The sequence below is a fragment of the Clupea harengus genome, chromosome 5 (genome assembly GCF_900700415.2).
Source record: "Clupea harengus chromosome 5, Ch_v2.0.2, whole genome shotgun sequence".
NCBI classification, from domain to species: domain Eukaryota; kingdom Metazoa; phylum Chordata; class Actinopteri; order Clupeiformes; family Clupeidae; genus Clupea; species Clupea harengus.
Genome location: NC_045156.1, coordinates 7,373,383 through 7,386,079, shown reverse-complemented (window position 1 = coordinate 7,386,079; position 12,697 = coordinate 7,373,383). Strand labels below are relative to the sequence as shown.

General features: G+C 45.9%; 1 protein-coding gene across 1 annotated transcript in view; it reads right to left on the bottom strand.

The window, feature by feature from the left end:
* Positions 1-12,419, bottom strand: part of ppp1r16b (protein phosphatase 1, regulatory subunit 16B) — a 57,711-nt gene extending 45,292 nt beyond the window's left edge. Inside the window, exon 1 of the mRNA XM_031567535.2 lies at positions 12,254-12,419. The gene's annotated coding sequence lies outside the window, so the exon portion shown is untranslated. The remainder of the gene's footprint in view (positions 1-12,253) is intronic.
* Positions 12,420-12,697: the final 278 nt, after the last annotated feature.

Sequence of the window (12,697 nt, the reverse complement as noted above, 5' to 3'; positions counted from 1 at the left end):
TCATTCCCATCATTTTATGTGAAGTGTCAACTTCCGCAGATTTCCTTACTGAATTCTGCGAAAATCCTGCCATTTTCAGGTCTTCTGTGTTTTGTTAATGAAGAAGTAATAACATGTTGCTTAATGGAACTGGAACGTAGCCAGTTTATATGTCTGTCTGAATGAGCCTGAATGAATGAGTGTGTGTGTGTGTCTGCACACAAGAGAGGAGAGCAGTACAGCTCAGGAGATTAAATGAATTATGAGGTGTAGGACCCAGTGTGTGTGTGTGTGTGTAAACTACTAACAGCATTACCACCAGCACAACTCTGAATGAGTGTGTGTGTGTGTGTGTGTGTGTGTGTGTGTGTGTCCACATGAGTCTGAATGAGTGTGTGTCCGCATGAGTGTGTCTGAGTGTGTCTGAGTTGACTGTGTGTGTGTGTGTGTGTGTGTGTGTGTGTGTGTGTGTGTTGACTGTGTGTGTTGTTGGGGCCCAGGCTGGCCTGGCTTCAGTGCCCGTGTTCCGGCCCACTGACTGCGTCTCCAGGTCGTTGCTAATTCATGTAATCACCCATCAGCAGAGCCGCTTCAAGCTGCTGCTCCCCCTTGCACCCCTACCACACAGCATGGACAGGAGCACAGAGAGACAGAGACAGAGACAGAGAGAGAGAGAGAGAGAGAGGGAGGGAGGAGCGGGGCAGGGAAAAGGAGACAGAGAGCAGGACAGGTCAGGGAGAGAGAGAGGGGGAGAGAGAAAAAAAGGAAAAGTAAGCAGGACAGGGCAGAAAGAGAGAGACACACAGAGGGGAGAGAGAAAGAGATGAGGGTCAGAGAGGTGGAGAGAAAGAAACAGAGAGTGGATAGGAGAAATGCAGAGAGAGGGATGGAGAGAATAACAAAAGTGAGGAATGGGGATGAGAAGAGACAGAAACAGGGTAGAGACACAGAGGAAGAGGAATGCAGATCTGGCACACAGACTAATAGACAGCAGACCACCTGCCTGCCTGCCCACGGACATCAATTATTCAACTGCAATTTCAATTGGAATATTTCTCATCTGTTATCTTAGCTTCAGCTCCGCTTCAGACGGTCTCATCACGTGACTGGAGAGTCTGTATGTTTGTTCACCCCATGTCGGCTATTTCTGTACACTTTCATGTCTACGTCAAATCAAATCAGCCCCTTAGGGATTCATTATGTTATATTGTATTGTTAGGCAGAGAGAGAGAGTATGTGTGCGTGTGCGCGTGTGCGTGCGCGAGGTACGAGGAAGAGAGAGACAAGGGATTAGAGAGTGGGACAGTGGAGAGAAAGACAGGGAACAGAAGAGACAGGCAGAGATGAGTGGAAAAGAACAGAGAGAGGGGCATAACTGTGAAGAGGAGGTGAGAGAGAGAGACAGAGACAGAGAGACAGAGAGACAGATACAGAGAGCTTCAAAGGGTTATAGCAGGGAGAAGGACAGACAGAAGAGGAGGAGAGACAAGCTGCTGAGAGGAAGTGAAGGGAATAGAGAGAGAGTGAGGGATAGAAAGCTCAACAGAGTGAAGGAGGAGAGGACTGGACAGCTGTTTTTTTTTTTCAAGGTCATATTCACCTTTGTGTTTCATGAGGATGGGCTCTGATGGTGTCAACTGAGAAGACACTGCTCCATGTTTCTCCCCAGTCAGCGCTGTGTTTGCCCAACACATACTGCAGCAGACACTGCCAACACACCCACTGATAGACCGAGTCAGCGTGTGTGTGTGTGTGTGTGTGAGAGTGTGTGTTATGTGTGTGTGTGTGTGTGTGTGTGTGTTATGTGTGTGTGTGTGTGTGTGTGAGTGAGAGAGAGAGAGAGATAGATAGAGAGAGATAAACAGACAGACAGAGAGAGAAAGAGAAGAAGAGAGAGAGAGAGAGAGAGAGAGAGAGAGAGAGAGAGAAACGATAAATAAATACCGGCTGCAAGTCTAGCCACAGTCACATCGTTTATCAAAATATTAGCATAGTTTCACAATGACACAGCAATTACAAAATAAAACAGCGTCGCCAACGCCACAAGCATCCCTACTATGAGAGGCATGCACTGCTCAGACTGAAGTCCAGTGCGAGGGTAGCCCCGGCAATACATACCAGGAGAACCAGCCACATGTGAACACACAGCCCCCATTGTCCACAGCCAAAAATATTAGTGGAGCTGTTCTCCATCCACACTGGCGCTCTGTTTTACTGGGGGCACTTAACATTTATTTATGAGCTGCACTCAAGCTAAACAAGACGCTCATGGGCTAGCGGGAGGAGCTGAGGGCCCGTGTGGGAGTTAAGCAGACGGTTGACCTTTGACCCTACTGGGTTTACTAACGCCCCCCCCCCCACCCCCCCGACCGACACGCCCATGACCCCTTTGCACATCCACTCATCACAGCTTGCATAGCGATCGGTTGCCGTGGCACCCCAGAGACATCTCCTCAAAGGGAGGAGCAGTTGTCCTGGATTGGGAGAGAGTTTGTGTGTGTGTCTGTGTGAGTTTGTGTGTGTGTGTGTGTGTGTGTGTGTGTGTGTGTGTGTGGCCTCCTGCTGAACTCCTCACATATCTTCATGGCATAATTTTGGCCGGGCCTTTTGCAACAGGAAGGTAAAAAAAAAAAATCCTACTATCAAACTGGCTTTGCCAAAAAATAAAAAAAGAGAGAGAGAGAGAGAGAGACAAAAGCACATTCTTTGATGAGGAGAGAGATAAAAGAGAATAGGGAATGGATTTGCACATTTATCACAGTGCATAGTGCTGAGAGAGAGAGAGAGAGAGAGAAAAAGAGAGATGTACCAGCTTCCTCCCATTCCCTATCGGCATATTCAGACCGACAGTTTGTGCCGCTGGTTTTGTGGGTTTCATGTCTGACCGTGGTGGTGCTGCTGTAGCTCCAACACAGCTCTTTTAGCACCCGTCTGAAAGGAGGCGAGCTGCTGTAGCCCGTAGCCCCAACACAGCTCTTTTAGCACCCGTCTGAAAGGAGACGTGCAGTAGCTCCAACACAGCTCTTTTAGCACCCGTCTGAAAGGAGACGTGCAGTAGCTCCAACACAGCTCCTTTAGCACCCGTCTGAAAGGAGGCGAGCTGCTGTAGCTCCTGCAGGGGGCCGGGAGGAGTGCTATAAAAGCCTTTGGGATGGAAATGTGACTCCAGAGGGGCACTGGATGATCTGCCTCTGTGATGCAGCATGTGAGGCTCATTCATGTAAAGGGGAGAACAGAGGTTAAATACAAAGAGAGAGAGAGAGAGAGAGCACAGCATCGATACAGGCTTTATCAGACACATGACGCTTCATTTTATTGACGTTTGCCGGTCACTTCTGTAAGCTCATAAAAGCGACCCTCCCTTTCTCTGTTATGAGTATCTCTCGCCTGGTACTTTGCTTGTTTTGACTCGCTCTCAGTGCTCCTCTCCACCTCACATTGCTGGAAAGAGTAGAGAAGACAGGAAAAAGAAGAGGAGAGGAGAGGAGTTCTTTTGTCTAATGCCAATGCTGCTCTCAATGCTCCTCTCCACCTCACTCATCCACTCCCCTCCGAATAAAAGAGAGTGGTCTTGACTCCTGACTGCACCAAGCCTGTCCAATGAATGGGTCTTCATCTCACTCATGCCCTTATCTTTTCTTCTGACCTCCATTTTCTCTCTCGGTTTCCTGTCTCTCACACACTCACTCTCTCGTTCTTTTTATCCTCTCTGCCACTCTCTCGCTCTCTCTCTCTCCCTCATGCGTCCTTTTAAGAGGACGTTTTATTCTGTCAGGATTACTTGCCCTACTTGGTGCTAGGGTGGCATAGAGTTTATTTCTCTAATGCTTGTACCGTCTTTTTTCTCTCACTCTCCCTCGCTTGCTCTCTCTCTTTTCTCTCTCTTCTTTTTTTAAAACACTAGGGCCAAACTGGATTCTGGGTCATTGTGTCCCCAGTCGTCAGAACAAACCGGGGCAGCTATACAAAGCCTGGACTAGCTAGCGATACCACGGCGCGTGACAAGGCTCAGTCAGCCACGCCAGCCTTCCACAGCGGGTCAGTGGACAAGGGGGGCAGGCCCCAAAGGGCCGAGAAGGGGGAAATGAGGGGAGACTGGAGGACCATCAGAGCGTAGCTGTGAACTACAACACAGCTGTGCCAAGAGGTCCACTACAAGAAGGCTACCAAGAAATGCAGCTCGTACATGCTACGGTGTAAAACCTAACATTGTGGTTCCCTCCCGACGAAACTAAGACTTGGATTATACGATGTTTGATACATTTCGAGTTTAGAGGTTTGTTAGTACTGTCTATATAAGCCATACCATAATTATCTATGGTATAAAGGTTATACAACAATGCTCAATGACACACAACATTTTAAAATCTTCCCTCACAGTTGACTATTGTAGCCACCCGGTGCCAAACACAGAACAGCTTCCAGTGACGCTGTGCACTGCAGCAGACTGTCAGAGCAGACAAGGTTCATGTCTGGGGCAATGGGTGATAGTAGTACTGGTCATCATCAACAACTCCAATCCACCCTCTGCTAATAGCAGACAACGCCCACCATCCAGATGCAGCTGGCTGGCCTCCTCCCAGCCCCCGCCCACACTGTCTCCATCCCAGGGGTGAAGGTGTCCTGTCCCCTTGGGTCATCTGGAGCGCATCTGCTCAGTTTCTTCATCCAGCTGACCGACATGAACACACACACACACACACACACACACACACACACCCACACACACACGGTAGGGTGGGGTTTGTCTGAGGCACGCTATAGGCTGTGACATCAGCAGTTCTGTTTGTTTTGGAACACCATGCACCAGATGTATTTTTAAAACACCACTGCAATTGTGCAATTTTGCAGACCATTGTTCCAACTGCTGCCACTGCTGCTGCTGCTGCTGCTGCTGCTGCTTCTGCCACTGCTGCTGCTGCCAGCTTAGCAGGGAACGTTCAATAGACCTCATTTCGCCCCCAGGTCTTTTTTCTCACACATGTGGGCAAGGGGTACACCGGAAAGATGTGTCATTTCCCTTGAAAACACTGGCTGCTGTGTGTTCACGTTCCCCACTGAGCTCAAACTATAAATGGTGATGAGGGGTCTCTCAACGCCATTAGGGGTGTACGAAAATATCAATACACTTGAGTATCGTTGTATTAAGTTTTGTGATACTGCACTGATTCTCAAAAAAACATTGTATTGATTTTTAATTAATATCTTACCTGCAATGATGTGTGGCATAACAGTGTTTAGCCAAGTAATCTATCCCTGGACAGCCTAGGGAAGACTCCCTGTAGGGAATTACTCTAATGGTCTCAAACTATAAACGGTGATGTGTCCCTCAACGCCATTAGGGGTGTAAGAAAATATCAATACACTTCAGTATCGTAATTATGGTTTGTGATACTGCACTGATTCTCAAAAACACTGTATCGATTTTTTTATTAATAGCTTCCCTGCAAAAGATTTGTGTCAGACAGTGGTTCATTTTGTGTTGTGCTTAAACCCCCAAACGCTTGATAGCAGTGTTGTAATCCATTTGACTCTACCACGTTTTGGACTCAGATTGTATGCATATGGTGGTGTGTTCCATATACAGTACAGACAGTTTTCCTAAAATTAGAATAACTAAATCAAATTAAAAAAAATCATCTTGCTTACAGTATCTCAATATATGGAATCGTTACCCCTGTATCATGATACGTATTGTATTGCTAGATTATTGCCAATACACTGCCTTAGACGCTATGAAAGTTAATCTCACCCCCACACAGATAACTCCCATCCATCTCTTTGCTATGCTGAAAATGACTCGTCCCTCAACAACTTGTGGATTCACTTTCCACATTCCAAGTGAATAATTTGGTGGTAGAAAAATTCAACATGTTTCTAACCCCATTAAAATGTGAGTGGGAGCACAGTTAACAGCAGTAAAGGCTGCATTTGAGCCTCGTCTGGTGCAGCTGGGTTGCTAATAATTGTTCACTTCTAATGATTAAAAAAAGAATGAAAATCCCAAAGCTAGTGGACTGGTTACTACCTGCTCCTCCTGTCCTACAAAAACTGTCTCACTCAGTAGAGATGACAGCATACATCCACGAGGCACTGAGAAACACAGACAGACAGACACACACACACACACACACACACACACACACACACTCATCCAGATCTAGAGAGAGATATAGAGAGATAGAGAGAGAGAGAGAGAGAACGAGAACAGAAACAGAGAAATATATACTCAAAGAGACATGCATGCACACAAACACACACACATACACACACACACACACACGCACACAGAAGCACACATAAACACACAGATGTACCCACGCAGATGTACATGCACGCATTTGCATGCACACATACACACACACTTCCCAGTGTTTCCCCTACCGTTATATTAGGGGGGCGCCCCGCCCCCCCAACGGCACCCCCCGCCCCCCCTGGAAGGTCAAGTTAATTTTGTTACATTTTATTTTCTATAAAGCGCCAGATCACAACGGAAGTAATTTAAGGTTACCTTTCCTATAGAACAGGTCTATAGCTTGTTCTTTTATTAAACAAAATAAATAGCCTTATGTTATTTATCTTATTTACACGACGGCATGTAATTTCTGTCTCTACATGGTCGCGCGTTTACAATTCTCTGCTCTCTGTATCGCGCATGGCAGAGTTCCGCCGCGATGCGCACAAACAAACACAAACACACACACACACACACACACACACACGTGCGCGCACACACAAGTGAGCACGCTCCCACCAGCGGACAGAATTGGGCTTAAGAATCAGTGCACAGCTACGGACACTTTTAAGCTTTAAAAAAACTAATAACCAGGCGTTCATGAATCCGGCAGAGATCTTTTTCTAGGTAGGGTCGACAATGAGGCCCAATGAGAATGGCTACAACAGACGTGGAAACAGAACGTACAGAATGTCCGCACCGAAAATTCAGAAATAGATGTGGCTTCCATTTTTTATCATTTTCCGCGAGTTGTGCGTGGCCCTTTTTACATAGAGTATGGTAATAAATCTATGAAATGTAACGAAAATTATTTATTTTGCTGTGAATAATGAAGGAAGCAATAAATCCGATTATTTGCCAAACCCTCAAGAGCTGTTGCCATGGAGATTTAACGTTACTTTCTGTTTGAAGACAAGGTAGCAGCTAGTGTTGAAAATTGAAATTGGACGACAACAAGGATAGCAAAACAGATTGATAAGCAATGAGAACGGCAGAAACACAGGCAGGACGTCAGATGACGAGACAGATCATAGTGACACAGGCTGTGTTTTTTTTCCCCGTCATATGAAGGCTGAGACATTCATAACATTTTATTCAGTCGTACTGGTCCTTTTGTAATGCCAACATGTGCACTTCGTTGTGGATAAGTAAAGCCTATTTTGCTACATTTTTGTAGTCCTGGTAATCTTTTGTTTGGCATATTGGTGAGGTTATTAAGAGGACCATTTCTCAATCGTTTTGTTCTTGATGAATTAATGTTTGTTTATTAATCAATTATTTTTCAACAAATAACTCAATTATAATTACAAAGAGGACAATTCACAACTTTTTATCGCAACTTTAACTTGTTTTGCCAATTTCATTGCAACAAAAACCTAAAAATAAAAACTTTCATCGCAACTTTTTGGAAAAGCTCCTGCGAAATCAGGAATTTTAGGCCACAAATATCTCAAAAAATTTTCTTCCAGAATCCCAGAAAGATACACCACTGCAGCGACAAAAGCTGCACACTTTGTGGATAATTGTCATAAAAAGACATGTTCCGATGTTTAGTTGTTATATTGACTGCTGTCATTAAAAGAAACACATGAACACCATGATTCCTTTGAGCGTTTGTGTCGGTGGCCATGCCACGCCGCGCCGCGCACCGTGCACCGTGCCGCAGCCCCCCCCCCCCCCCAAAGCTGTAAACCTAGGGGAAACACTGCTTCCACATGCAATTACAACTAATTGCAAATTAATCTTGACAGGCATGGGTATTTTAAAGGCATGAGACCCACACATAGTGGGGTGGGAAATGAAGTCCAGTCTGCAGCTCCAGTCCCATCCACCCCAGCGATGCTGTCCAGTCTGCAGCGCTATCCACCCCAGCGATGCTGGCGGCCTGCTGAGTCTGTGCATATTAGCCCAGCGTAATGAGGACAGTGTAGCACTGAGAGGTACACAGACAGCAGGCTGTGAGCATGCACACAAACACACACACACACACACAAACACAAACACCTCAGGCTCTGCAGTAGTCTTGGTACAAGCAGGCACAGCAAAACACATTCCGTTTAAAGAGACAGGGTCAGATGCACAGCGTGCTCAAAATATTAGAGGGGCCCACATTTTTTAAGGCAGGTGGGGAAATTAACATGCTCCTTTTAACAAAAAGGACACCGACACACACACACACACACACACACACACACACCAACAAACAGAAATACTCTGAGGTTACCAAGAACTCTATGGCTTTGAAGTGTGCCAGCTTTGAAGGTTTCCGACTCTCAAAGTCTTCATGCCGTGAAAACATGTAAACATCAATTAAAGCGCTAATGAGGATGCACACAATGATCCGAACCATCCGAACACGCAATGGCTGTCTTTAGACAAGCAACCACCCTTTGTCACGTAAATCACTCAAAAGCCTTCCATGAAATTCAATGCTTTCGCAATCACACGTGCCAATTAGTTGGGCTCGGGCTTGGACCAAGACGTGCTATAAAAGCAACATGTGTTCCGCTTACATCTTCTAGAGAGGAACTGAGAAACCTCACAAACATTAGAGAATATAAAAGGCTTCTACTGTATCAGGCGTGTGCATGACTGTCAGGCTTGCTCTGGAACTGGAAGTTTCAGGCCGTGGTCTTTGCATGCAACAACAATGCAAGGAACAAATCCTTCACAATGGCCTCCTGCTCGTTGCTCCCTTCCTGGCATTCGCGAGCAGGCAGGCCAACTCTTATGATCTCACTTCCTGTGCCCAGGCCCTTCACACTCACTGATTGGATGCAGGCGTGCCAGAGGAACGTTTCTGGGAGGGTCGAGGGGATTGCGCTCCCCTACTACACCTTCATACCAGAGTGCTGCCATGTCAGTTTCTGCAATCTGAAGGCATAAATGTAGATGACAGGCATGCACGAACACCCTCATACAAATATGCGCACACACACACACACACACACACACACACATAGCAGGAGAGACGACAAAAATAGATGACGTAGCAAATGACCAAGCACACACCATCATGCATGCATGTCAAATGCATACCGGACATGCATATGCACACAAACAAATATCAACACATGCACAGGCATACAAAGGGTAATTGAAACAGTGACAGGAACCCATGCAAATGTGATGGTGACAGCAGCAAGTCCACAGGCATGGGCACACGCACGCGCACGCACACACTCACACACACGCACAAACACACACACACACAAACTCTTGCTGTGCGCCTCCTGCAGTCAGCGATAGATAGACTTCCACCACTCTCTCCGCATGGGTAAACAGGAGGCTGAGCTCTGCGGCTTCCTGCTGGGTCCCAGCAGTGGGGCGGGGGTTAGAGCTCCGTGTTAATGCAGCCACCCCACACACCGACACCAGCGCCCCAACCACTGCAGCCTGAAGCAGCTACTCCAAGAGTCTGGGCCTGCCTCTCTGAGCCTCCAGATGAACCCCCTTACCGGCCGCTAGCACAGCACGCTGAAGCTAATCAGATCACTCTGATTAAGTCTACTCCGCACTTAGGGGCAAGAGGTAAACAGGTCTGGACATAGTCTTAAAGAAGGCCCTTCCACAGCAGGAGAGAGGGAGGTCAAGAAGATGCTAAATGTCCCCATTCACAACACGCACCAGGGTTCCACAAAGGAGGCACTGCTCTTGGTCTAAGTGAGAGCTGTTGAATAAAGCGCGACACTGGCAGATGTTACTGGAAGGGAACAGACCTCAAACTGTCAGGGAAAACTGTTCCAGACACCTCATTGGGAACAGTCATGTAGTATCATCCTTGCAGTACTTGCATTAAAAAAATGTATCACAAACGTCACCTTGGCTGCCTGTCCCACCAGCCGCCTACATTTTTCATGAGCAACAACAGAAATTTTACTAATGGAATTATTTAAGAGCAGTTAGAGTACAAAGTAAACTACAAAAGACATCATTACTGAGGCAGCGGCGCCATCGGAGAGTGCAGGCTCTTCCAGAACATGAAAATGTTTTGAATAAAATGTAGCAAGAGCAGAGGCTCAAAGGAGCCTGTGCATGGCTGTAGGTGGAAGCAGAGCATCTCTGTGACGTGAAAAAGAGCGCAAAATAGATCATCTGTGTGTGTGTGTGTGTGTGTGTGTGTGTGTGTGTGTGTAAGTGGAGCAACAGTTTTAGTGTAACAAGGCCAGCTAGTAGCCTTAACTGATCTGTGTCTAAGTGTATGCAACGCATATGTGTGTGTGTGTGTGTGTGTGTGTGTGTGTGTCTGATGGTTTGTGTCTAACCTGAGCTGACAGCCAGTGCAGATGCTGTGAGGCGCAGTGAGAAAGCCACTCAAGACCCCAGCACACGATAAACACTTAAAGGGCAACATGCCCCACTGGGTGGGGATGCATCCCAAATCACAGACCCAGCACACTCTTCCTCCCCTTACCTCCCTTGCTTCCCTTTACCCTTCTGTGCAGCGAAACACGGTAACCCAGAATGCATCAATTCAGCAACAATCTCTTACTCCACACAAACCTGCATTCAGGACCATATGAACTGGATAGATCAAGGCTGCAATCTAACCATGGGATGATAAGTAATCTATCCCAAGTAATCTATCCCTTGACAGCCTAGGGAAGGCTCCCTGTAGGGAATTACTCTAATGGTTGCATCTTTAATGGCATTAACATATTTGAACTGATGCTAGGCAATGACAGATAATCAACCATCATGCACTTAATAATTCAATAATTGTTGAAAAAAACAAATATTTGAATTCATGAGGGGATGGGGAGGTTGCCATTTCTGATCGAGGTGTTACTTATATAGGGTGATCGCTTCTTATAATATAGCTGCCAACTGATACATCTGAACTGGTAGAAATAATTTAGGTAAAGCTTAAGATCAGACTTGTGGGCTAATTAATCTCCTCTGAAAGTGATTACAGTCACAAGAATATAATGCTGTCCATTGCGTTCCTGAAATCCACACAATTCACATGTTGTATGATGGAACTTCACAGACTTCACAATTTATGCGAGAATAAAAATCAGGCTTTTACATTGAAAAGCTCAGTAGTAGATGAGATATAATGAACATTACATTTTACTACTCTCTTGGTAATAGGCCTACCCGATGAAAGTGGAACAACATTATCATTATAGCTCTGAGACGTGACATTATTTCATAATGAGACATTTTCAGGGAGCCCGAAGAAGTGTAAGGAAGTGCATAAAAAGCGCTTGTTTCTCTCAGCTTCCATGTTTCTCAGTTACAATGGCGAAGTTCATCAGGTCGCCCAAACCCTTGGACGACAGAACAATGCTGCCTCTATGTGTAAACATGTACTATGAAACCCCCCAAACGTTAAAACGTCAGCTACTAAGAATTGTCCCATCAAGATAAATAATATCACAGCAAAGATGATAGTTCATGGTTTGTTAAATCCATTACATACAAAAATGGATCAGCGAATCAACAAAAGCCCTGACACTTCAGAAACGTGAGGTCAAAGACCCGTCTACAGGACAATCTTGGTAAGACACTTTTGGTGTTATCCTTTAACCACACGTGTGGGCATTCTGCACAACCTGACAACTGTCACAAAACAATATCGATTATGGATGAAGAACAAGGAAATGCGTCTTACAAGCATCTCAGACTTTAAGCAACTCCGTTATATACCGGTGTGGTTTAGGTCTACTGCATGACCAATGTGCACTCTGTCGCCACATCTCAACTTCAACCGATCTGAAACTGTTGTAGCGCAGACGGACACATTGTTGCTATATATCAGTAACAACTCTCAAATGGTAACTCTAAGCACGTTTAATTAAAAACAGCGTTCTCTGTCACTGACTGTTGATGGACCAGGTGGAAATGCATGGCAGTTTCAAAGGTACTCAAGAACAAGGATGTATAACGGGTTGTGGAAGGCTACCTATTCACTCCACACTCCCGTTAACGGTTCACCATTGCAGCGACTGAGGACACTGCGTTAAGCCTACCTCTCTTCCGAGTTTCAACTGAAATTTTGCTCGAAAAAACGAAGGTTGTATCTAAAATACTCACCGTGTTTCGTTTACCCTCTTGTTCCACACTCAGTCCCAAAAACGCTTAAAAATGTGTGGCATGTTTCCATACAAACATACAGTAGCGGTTTGTAGACTTGTCTTTCAGTTCCCCGGAGTGGTTTGAAGAGAAGAAGCATTAGCGGTTGTTGGCTGCAGAACGCCCCCCCTCAGAAAAGTCACTCCTCCCGGGCGGGGCTGCTGAGGAACCCGTGGGAGGAGACTGGAGGGGAAAATGCAGACAAGAGAGTAATTTTAACGTGAATTCGTTTGAAAAATGTAGGCATTTAAGTCTTGTTGCGAAATCTTTTCTAAACAGTCCCTAACATCTAACATGTTATGTCTCTGTTTAGGGGCAGTGGAGATTCCGAGGGACTTTCGGAAACTTTCCTGTAGGCTACTGGGTATGTACTTGGTACGTTCTTGGTACTTTGTAGTATTTTGG